The sequence below is a fragment of the Agelaius phoeniceus genome, chromosome Z (assembly GCF_051311805.1).
Source record: "Agelaius phoeniceus isolate bAgePho1 chromosome Z, bAgePho1.hap1, whole genome shotgun sequence".
Taxonomy (NCBI): Eukaryota; Metazoa; Chordata; class Aves; order Passeriformes; family Icteridae; genus Agelaius; species Agelaius phoeniceus.
In genome coordinates, this window is record NC_135303.1 from 76,350,865 (window position 1) to 76,362,332 (window position 11,468).

The following is an 11,468-nucleotide window of genomic DNA, read 5'->3' on the forward strand; positions in this document are numbered from 1 at the left end:
GGTGTGGGACTCATGGTACGGCTGCCTCTGGAGAGATTCACAGGAGGAATCAGATACTCAGTACATAGTATGCTCACCAGATATTGTAGCCTCAGTGTCTAAGAGTAACTGTGCTCTCAACATCCAGGCTGGCCTGCTGGGCATCCTATCTCTTTCATTTAGTCTCATTTAATATTCATTTTTCACAAGCAATGACCCAGGCTGCAAGGCAAAGCAGAATTAGGGGATATTTCTGAGGATTTTTTAAATCTGACTCAACTAGATGCCCGTGTGTTCATAAAATTGTAAATACGTGTCTCTTCTTCAGCAATCCTGACACGGGAGAGCCACGGTGCCGATTATTCCGACCAGCTCCCGGCACCGACAGCACGGGCGGCGGCCCCCAGAAAGCAGCCCCAGGGCACGGCGGCTCTGCGGCTCCGGTGGAGTGCGGACTGTGCCGAGGGTGGGCACAAGGACCAGGGAGAGGCCTCTGCATGGCTCCAAAGAAGCTTATTGCCACAGGTTCAGGGACAGAAAAGGCAAACTCAGCTCCGTATATCTGATTACAAAAGGGAGAAGGTCTCAGGGAAGGATACCATCTTAGACTAATTGGGAGAAACTGGGGGTGGAACACAAGGCGGGGAATACAATGTTTAAACCAATAAGGGACTGCAGGGGAGCAGAATGCTTTAAACAAACCAGTGGGGTTTCGAAGGACACAAGATTGACAGGGAAGCTTCTAGAGAAAGAGGCAGGCTTGGGGAGGGATTGACGCTCGATAGGAGGAGGGAGAGGGAACAGAGGGGCAGATCTTTGGAGAGATGGACAGCCAGGGCAAACCCAGTAACATGGGCGGAAAGGAACAATCCATCAAGAATAAAATATGCTATAACAGTACAAAATAAGAAAGATTACAAAACTGGCTGCTAGAAATGCATTACAATTAAAAAACACAATGCTACATTGAGCATTTAAAATTTTGGGATAAATAGTAAGTTATGACATTTGAAACTATGATATTTCAATTATTTATTTATTTGTTTCTTTTTAAGTTTGACTTGAAAATAAAGATTAGTTAAAAAATACTGAAAAACAGTGGATTGAATTAAATATATTGTTAGGGAAAAGGTAGATAGAAGAATGAAACTTTCTTGAATTTGTCTCTTTGCCAAAATCCTGGTGACTTAATGTTTTGATGTGACATTATCTTAATATTTTTCTAGCCTTGCAGCCAACTCTAGGGCTCCAGTAACTGCCCTACTCTATAATACCTGTAGAATCTTTTTTGGATTTGCAAGAGCAGCTTGCAAAATTAGCATCCTTTTGGGGAATAACTGGAAATTGTTATAATTTAAGTTTCTTTTCTGTAGACTCAGTGTTTAGTATTAAGCTAAGCAATGTTGCATATAAGATATTTTGATATGAACATCTGCTGGACCAAGTTCATGAGTCCTGTTTTGGGAGGAGGATGACAGAACAGGACAAGAATGAGGGAGAGATTCTTTGGAAATCCTAATTTTGTTTTCCAGAAGACAGCCCTGGATGGTGGGAACCAGTCAAATTTGATACTTTGACTGACTTAAAGGTTAAAACCTAACCCTGTGAATTTGAAGACCTAAATGACTCTCTATAATGAGAAAAAAAAAATAGCCAGTGTCTAACAGTAGGTGCCCTCACCTGAGGTGGCATGATTCCAGACAGAAACATCCAAATACAAGGAAACCACAAGAGCAAAAGTGAGAGTTGTAGTGAGGGAAGAGTGTGATATCTCTATTACTAGAAAACATAATAGAACAGGGAGGTATCTTTTTCTTTGTGTACCTGCCAAACATTACACATGCGTGATATATTTACTTCCTATAGAGTACACAATAAAAGGCTGTGAAATTGTCCTCAAATTAGAGAGAAGTAACTGAAGATCCCAGGGGACAGACAGCATTAGGAGAAATACTGGAGTGCATTCTTCAGTTTGGGTTTTAACAGAAAGGAACACAGTTTTCTGCAGGTTGCTCAGTAGGTTGTCAACCTAAGCAACGCAAGGATGGGGAACTGGGAAATTTCTTTTCAAAAATATTCTCTTAAATCAAACCTAAGGTGTTACCCTAAGTAGGCCTTCCTCCCCTGATTGCCCCAGTCTGGCTTCCAGAATGGGATGTCCCTCATTCAGTTTGGGAGGGTGCTCAGATACACGCATGGTGCCATCCCCCAGGGCCCTAGCTCTGACTCCAGACCCAAAGCTTAGCTACCGACAGCCAACATAACAATGGAAAGCCATTCCTAGCATTGGGAGGTGCCTCTGCTGAGTTTAGAACAAGTTTATGTTAATGAGTGTAGGTGGAGGTCACTGAGACTGTGACTATGAGAGAGATTATTTCTGGCAAACTGAATGATCCAGGGGAGGTGTTCCAGAAACACAATTCTAAAAAGAGTTATTTACACGTTTTTACAACGTTTCCTCAGACCCACGTGTGAAGGGAGATGCCCCTGCAGAGGTTAGTGCCTCAGCACACCCTCCCACCAGCCCACAGAGTGCAAACATCAGCCCCCAGCAGCCACTCCCTGGTACCACACCAAGCACCCCAGAGCAAGCGCCTGCCAAAGCAGCACGGAGAGCTCCTGGGACACCATTTGGAGGAGACATCCTCTACTGCAGAAGGATGATGGACAGAATAACAGGACCACCACACAACCCTCGTTTTCTGGAACAGCCAAGGACACCAATTGTTTTCTGTGGACACAGTCTATGTGACAAACTACTCATTTGCAGCCCTGCCCAAGAGCAGCAAGAGCAGGGCTGCTCCAGGGCAAGGGCTGAGTGTGACCCCTGTGCCCTCCCTGATGCATCCCACAACACCCAAACATATTGGGCAGAGCTTGCTGCAGGTCACAGGGTCCATCCACAGTCCTGGGTACTGCAAAGAGACCAGGTCCAGAGTCTGATATTTAAAGTGAGGTTAGTAACTTTTGTCTCTCTCTTGAAATGCTGTAACCTTAATTAATATTTTCTTAATGCTTTGTAAAAAAGCTCTTAGGTGAAAGACTCTGAGCCAGCAGAAGATAATGGCATTCCCAAAGAGAGAGCTTAAAAGGTTAGCTGAACTCATTCTAAGAGGTTGGATATCCCTTTGCAACTTTTCCAAATTAGTTAGCTAACTTTTCCTTGCATCAAAACAATATAACATCAGAGGTTTGGCATTTTTTTTGCTGTTATAGACTAGCCAAGGTCACATTCCACTGCAAAGTGATTGTCTTTCAATGCATACCATTCCCTGGGATAGATAAATAATGAGTTAATGTTTACAGGGAGTATTGACAACAGAAAATAGTCTAAAAACATATAAGGTTTGTATTGATTTCACGTCATTGAAAAAAAATACAGGTTAAACAGGTAGATTTCATTTAGATTTCCATGTATAGGAAGACATAAGTTAGAAATTATTATCAGCATATTTATGGTAACATCACTAGCATTATCTCTCAGTATCAAGTTGATTTTCCTTTAAAAGGAACGCACACACAGAAGTATTACTTAACATTTTTTAAAGCAACAAAAGATATCCGACTTCTTTAAAGTGAGTGGGAATGCATGATATTCTAAAATGAGCACAAGACTTCCTACTTTGTGTTGTGACTAATGTCACAACCTAAGGCTTTCATTAATAGCAGATGTTGCTTTCATCACTGAACTACAAAACAAGGATTGACAAGGGTTGCACCCTTCCCATAGGAAAACTTGTACACCCCATGCAGCCTTTCCCTTCTCATAGTGAGACCTCACTGCAGTGTTGATCACCTGCATGTGATCTGGTAAAAAGCCAGGTCTATGCCAGTCTAGGTCTATGCAGATGAATTTAGTCTATGGTCTGGTCCAAATATGGCCAATTCCATAAATATCTCCATATCTGCAATTTGCAGAATTTGATCCTTTAAGTGCACTTGAAATAACATATTGTGCCTTCCAATTAGTAAGGATTACAAGACAAGACCTAGCAGGTCACTCAAACATCTGCACATGTACACTCATCCTTACAATGGCTAATTAAAAGCTATTCATGTTCCTGTCTTCTTAAAACTAGAGAGAAAGCTCCCAGCTTCAGAAGAAACAGGTATGGTTTTTCAGGCTGGCTGAGCAGATCATTCAAACAGCAGTCACAGCTTGACTCAGGGCTTGCACTTATAGAAACTACTGTGTTGGGAATGTACATTGCAACCCTTGCACTATTCATTGCTCTTGGTATGTGCCCTGCAGTTAGGCTCTCCATGGAATCCCTCCAGGAGGAAATATTTTCCATTTCAGCCATGTTCCCTTTGCTGGGAGCAAATTGAGTCCAGCAGCCCAAATTTTGAGTCAGTTACTGTCTTGATTTGATCCAAGATCTCCAAGTCCGTGAATGGACAAGACAGAGAATTTCACATACACCTTTCACCTTATCTTCCCGAAGCCTGAGAGTTACAAGAAGCAGCCCCCTATGTTAAACTTGCCTGTGGAAGGTAATTTTGTAATACAAATTAAAGAAATTGAAACTGAAATCTATAAATATTAAAAAAGAAAAAAATCTGTTCCACATGTATCTGTGACTTCTTTTCTTTGTTGTCTTTATTTCTTCCTACTAGTATTCTATAGAAGAAGTTGCTGTATTTTCCCTGTGGCCTTTGCTCTTGCAGGTCAGTGGCACTCTGTGTTAGCAAAGTCCTGGAGTGACATCTGCACCGTGTGAAACTGGTCCCCCTCTGATGCCGAGAGCCAGGCCACTGTTGGGTTGCACCTAAAAGCTCTTCATGCACAATGACTAAACCACTGTTTTCTCCACTCTAACAAATACTTCCTTTTGCCCTTGGGTTTAATATTTCCCTTCTCACCAGCTGTCTCTTTTTCTCTCTATTTTTTAGAAATTGGTTATATCAACTCCTCTCCACACACTTGGGAAGACTCTGCTATAATTTGCTCATTTTCATTTAAAATCATTTGCACATTTGATGCAATCCACTTTGGCTGACAACACATTAGGCTGAATTGAAATGAAGATGCCAAGAGTAGGAGTGTGCTTCCAGACGGGAACAGAGGCACTGGCTCTGCCTGTGTTTGAGATGTCCCCTCCTCCTGAGGAAGGTGATGCAAAAAACACAAAACAAACAAACCAAAGGAAACATTCGCTAGCTTTTCATCTCAGACTGCCTCGGGCACAGGAACAAAAATGGGTTAATGACAGAAAGGCTTTTAGACTAATCCAAGGCAAAAATGATCGCCCTTTCAAATGTGATTACTAGGTAAGTGATTTGGAAGCCAGTGGGACAGAGGCGTGGAGTAAGCTGTCTCTCTGATACATATCAACAGAGACCTTCACACTCACTGATTATAATGAATACAAAGTTGACACTAGCAGAGACAAAAAGTTACATGAGCAACACATTGCCTTCAACAGTTCCCTTTGTCCTTGAAAGTTTTCTCAGGAGCAAAAGGCATTAGTTTGGCTCATCCAGAGGGCTGCACAGGTGGAGGTTTCTCTGGAAGTCAGAAGCATTTCACTCCCCAGAAAGATCATAAAACATCTCTGAGTCATGTACGACTACTTTTGCAGCTCTGTGGAAATGCAACGGGGACTTTACAGGAGGCTTGTGTATCAATGTGGGGCCAGGCTCAGCCCTGGCACGGGCAGAGCTGGCTCTGCCAAGCCCAGGGGAGAGGCTGCAGGGAGAAGTCACCTCACACTGCTAAGGGTGGTTAGAGCATTTAATTCCTTTAGGACTTCCACTTTTTTATGCACTCCCATGGAGACCAGGCACCCAGCAGAGGTACTTCTGCAGAAGCAGCCCATCCTGAGGAGGGCAGGACAGCAGTCAGACACCACTCTCCTCCTGACGCCCAGCCTGTCCCACCCTGCGCCCCTCCACTCCACTTTGCTGCAGGGAGGGGAGCAGGGTCTGCCTTGCTGCCAGAAAGCTGCGTGCTTGGGCCAGTGCCTGTCAGATGTCAGCCAGCCATCAACTTGAGATGTAAGGCAATGTGCTAACGAAGCAGAGCACTTTATGAACACTTTCAAAATCTCGTGCTTGCTGTGAGATATGGCACCAGAAACAGCAGAGCATTACATCAGTGGTGCAGGATTCTCCAGATGCTAAAGAAATTTGTAAGAGAAATTAATATTAAAAAAGTGGTCTTTTTTGAGTGCAACAAGCATGTTTAAATGCTTGTAAATGGCTATCTGCCTTTGATTTTTTCTTTGTACTAGTCAGTACCCACAGTCCTTGTTCCACATTTATGTAGCCTTTATTCCCAGCACATATAAACTAGAAGTATTTGGGAATTTCATTCAAGTAAAGTTAAAAAAAATAGAGTAAGTTGGCTTACAGAACCCTGATGCAAGCCTGTGAAGCTGGGCAGCAACAGCAAAGCAGTTGAGATGGCTAAGTGAATTAGTAAGATCAATTAGAGTAGATTATGGGATATGTTACTCTGATGAGAATTGAGATTTCACAAATGCAGAAATTATTAATTCTTCCAAAGTAAGAAAACCAAGAAAATTCACTGAGTTAAATATCAATATGTGCTTCGAGAACACATCAGTTTTGGCTTGTTTTGCAAGATACCAAGTGCCTCAAGCTGCTCCGATTCTCTGCTGAATCAGCCTGTCTCTGTGCAAGACACATGACTGTAAACATGATTTGATCAGAGCACAAACACTCTCAGACAATTTGTTTCCAGGTGAGCTTGCAATTATCTTCTCAAGTTAGCACCCATTTTTCTTGATTGTCCAAAAGAAAAAAGAAAAAAAAAAAAAAACAGACAGAGAGAAAAAAAAAAAAAAAGCAAGAATTATTATCCTAGCATCTGCAAAACAGAATGAAAATTTCCTGGGGAGTAGTCACCTGGTTTTAAGAGTACTACGAGGCAAAGCACAGCAATATTCCATGCACTGATCATCATATGCTTAAATGCACCATCCCTCTCATATCTGCAACTTGAAAAACAATATTCATCCCTTAGCCTTGAGGCACAAATTCTTAAAGCCCCTGTGCAAAAGTACGTGATAACACATATGTGTGGAGGTTCCCTTAGAAACAAAAGCAAACAGGGCTTTTATTTTCTCTCTGCTGGACCAGCCTCCCCCTTAATATGCCCATGAACCCACTAGCAGTGGATAGTGCAATTTTCTGATCCACCTGTTTTCTTGGGGACAATTCATCCACAGTAGCCACTAATTCTGTAAATGCTTTTGATTGCGAAGTAAGGGGGAAATTTCTTGAAGAGATCAGGATTTTCTTGGACTTTTTTTGCTGGTCCTACTGATATTCCCAGTGACATGCTTGACAGAAAACATGAATCATCCTTTGCTTCCCTTAGTTTTTGTGTCTGTTTTTTTCTCAGCAAGTTATCTCTTACTAAATGCCACATTAGATGAGGCTAAGAGCTTTGTTCTTTTGATGTAAGTTTCAATGATTTACTTAAATACCTTATCAGCTACAGAAAACCAAATTATGTAAAGCAGAAACTAGAAATACTAGAAACCTCTGAGAAATATGAAGAGTGATTTTAGACAGAGGATGAACTACCTAGCTTGGATAGAGTAACATCTAGAATCAGCCTGCTGCCATCTACAACATGAAACATTGAAGTAAAATTCAAGCTAAGTTTGCCGAGTGGGTAGAAACTGAACCTGTGGCTGAGTGAGACACCAGGGTCATTAGTGGCATTCTTGAACTTGCCTTTTTTCTTCCACTGACAAGGGATATTCCCTGAATGTGGTCTTTTATTGCAAGCCTGTTTTCTTTCTGTTCTTGAAGTCCCTTTTGAAGGTCCCAGCCTAGATGTTATATCAGCCTTGTTACTCACAGGAAAAGCAAAATAAGTTTTAAAAAGAAGCCTAATAATGTAAAGGCCTTGACAGCCACAAAACACAGACTTCTTGGTATTTTTCTTATTGAGTCATTAGAAGTCCCTGACTTTCCTATTCTATGCAATGAAGAGTTCACTTTTTGTAAAGGCTGTAATATATTAACAATCCCTCAAACAGCAAGCGAGCAATGGATGTTCAGCAACTCTTTCAGAGTTAGTGATCATCTTCTGAGCTGTTTTATTGTGAATGAAGAGATTACCAGGTATACTGGGATTTGAAGTTTCTTGGCACACATACCTAAAGGTATAAATAATATGAACAGCACCAAGGCATAATTACCACCTGACATAGCACACCTTGTCCTTTGGACAGAATTCTATTGATTCTAGCCTGATTCAAATGAATGTAAATGGAAAAAAGGCTTCAGGCTCAGTTTTTCCTCATGTCATCACTATCCTTTTATAGTAATTTCTATGAACACACTGTAAATAATTACCAACCTTTCTACTTCATGACTCATACCTAACTAGGTATGTTTCTGTCTTTTTTCTGTCTACAGTACATGGTGCATGTGGCTAATCAGGGCTGTAGAGTGTCATTGATTTCACTTGAAGATCCCTGTTTATTGGACATTGTAGTTGCACTACAGAGAGATTGAAGGAATCTCAGCTTGTAGATTCAAGCAGCAAAAGTTCAAGGAAATGTAGGTCTCAGGCATATATCTCTTAGTACTGTTAAATTAGTTGGTAATTTTTTTTTCAAAAAATGAAAGCTTTTACATCAATTTAATGTAATTTTTTAATTTAAAAAAAGTCATCTAGAGCAGCGTGAAACAGGTTTATAGCACGAAAGCTCCCATCAAACATTTTAAAGATTAAGGGCTGATACGTGTCCTATCTCGCCTTGACAGTTACTGCACAGCATAATCTAGTGCTGCCAATCAGATCCAAACAAAGGAAACAGCAGTTGTCTGACTGTGAATCACTTCTCACCTCAATTAATATAAATATTGAGTTTGCGCAAGTAGACTTGACAGTTTGAGGCATGCCCAAATTTTCTGTGTAACTAGTACTTAATGACTGATACTCAATACTTGGACCTAGCACCGGGGGTGAAGTCAACAGTTAAGAACTTTGTTTTGTGAGAGTGACTGAGGGCTCAGCAGAAGGATTCAGTCTCTTTTGTAGAAGTTTTGGAAATAAGACATAGCTGTAAAGAGAAAGGCTCCTGTGGTGGATGCCTTCCTTGCATTTCTGAAGTAAATTCTCTTCCCTTCAACTCCATCTCACTCATGTTTGCCCCATACAAATATTCTAATGAATACATCAACTCTAGTGAATGTTCCCCAGAGCAAAGGATGCCTAGGCTACATCTACAGAGTATGTGAGCAAAGCCAAATCTGAGTACAGACTTGAGTGTGTTTATAGAATCAGGAATTGATTCTAGAAGTTGTATTTAGCCAGTAAAAGAGAAGAAACATATTGCATTAATAATACATCCAACAAAATTTTTCCTTTCATTTAACATGCTTGCAGATTATCTGCCATTCAGTTAAAACTAGTTAACTCAGATGAGAAACCAGGGACCAGGTCAAAAAAGCTCGCCCTGACAAAACCCATTCCAAATAAAGTATCTGCCTAAGTCTGACTCTAGATAATTAGTTCAAATCTGGCAAAGGCTGATCCTAGATACTGAAGGGCATACTAACAGCATCTTATCAGACTTCCTAAAATGCTGTGGTGGTCTCATTTAATTGCCTAGACAGTGGACAAGCGTCAGCAGAAAAATTACTCCCAGCAACAGCCCTAGTTAGTCACCTCACCTTCTGTCCAGGGTCTTAATCAGAAAAGACACTAAAGTGCCCTGTGATCCTTATTAAAGGGGTTCTTCTGGGTTAGGATTTGTTGACAAGGACAAGAAAGAGAGCTTTTAGTTTGGGTATCTGAATGTACAAGAGAAAAACAGCTTCTGAGTAAAAGAGACTGGTTAGGACTGTTACATTGTCCTGAAGGGATATATATAACAGAGATTCACTGCCTTTAAAGGTCACCTCTCAAACCAAAGCTGATAACATTAATTGAGTATTTTGATTTTTAGCAGTCCCAAATACCCACTCTTGCTTTACTTACAGGAGCAAACAGTCAGCAAGTCTGTAAATTGGACCATTTAATTATGGGTATATAGGTATACCCATATACACAAATACATATATTCCTATTTGTGTGGTCCGACTAGGGGGAAACACCATTCAGCCTGGTGTCTGTAACCAAAATGAATGTATATCTGTGTATGTGTAAGAAAAAAAACAGCAAGACACCATTTATTTGGTTGGTAAGATTGTACTAGTGAGCTACTTACATTGGATATTTTGCTTTTACATTTCAGTTTTGGTCATGGCACATACAGGTATAGTTGCCTACATGATAATTTGATAAAAGCCCATTTTGCTTGCTCCATTTTTGTGGTCATGGCTTTATGCACATGTGTGTATCAAACTTTGGTATTGGTATTTGTATCAAACTCTCAATATTCTATATGAATACTGAGAGTCTTTAGAGAAATAGAAAAACAGTCTTACCCTGACAGAAGAGTTGCACAAGTTTTGTTCAGCTTATTGATCAGCAGGCCATGTGGTAGCCTGACCTTCTTTAAGTGTCTAAACACAAGTAACATCTGCTGGCAGAAGCAACCTTAATGAGGTTGAGTAGAGGTCAGATAAAGCTGAATATACAGGAATAAAATGCAGATTTTTGACCATTAAGACAATTAGCCTTTTGAGAAGCACAGAAAACAATGTAGCAGATTTTTTTTTCTAGAAAAAGAAACAAAAGTGTTTTAGAGATAGTCTGGACATATTTCTAATATAATCATTCACAAATGATGGGGCTCAGTGAGAAACCCAAGAAGGGATATTCAGTAGCCTTTGCTATGTTTGAGGTCCAAGTTAAGGGTCATATGCCATCCAGAGTATTTTGGACTTGAGGGATTTTACCATGAGTCTCACAGAACTGAAGGTTTCACACACAAAGCCAAGGCAGAGATGTGAACAGCTGTGTTGTAGTCCCATTGTCTTTCTTTTCTTTCCATGCTTGTTTCCATCACATTCTAGAAATGGGGCACTGGAACAAACATCAACAAGTTATTCACACAGGTCAGGGGAGCAGGATTACATCATAGACTGCATGACGTGTCCCAGATTTTTGCCTGACATATTCTTAAAAATTTCCTTTACAGGGGAACTCCATGCTTCTGGAAGCATGGATGCTTGGTTCCATTGTTACATTGCATTTGCAATCAGACTATTTTTCCAAAGATTTAGTCTAAATTTAAGTCATAATTAAGCACTTACTTGAAGAGGCAGATGAAATATTCTACATAAACAGCCGCAAGTCTCACACTCACTGGTCCTTGTTATTGTGGGAGGCTGCAACTTAGCACATGTCTGCTGGAAATTCAGCATACTGGGGAGGAAACAGCCAAGGAAGTTTCTGGAGTGTGTGGAAGACAAATTCCTCATGCAGCTGGTGTGTGAACCAGTGAGGGAATACGCTGGTGGACAGCAGCTGAACATGAGCCAGGCTGTGCCCAGGTGGCCAAGAAGGCCGATGGCATCCTGGCCTGGATCAGCAATGCTGTGGCCAGCAGGGCCAG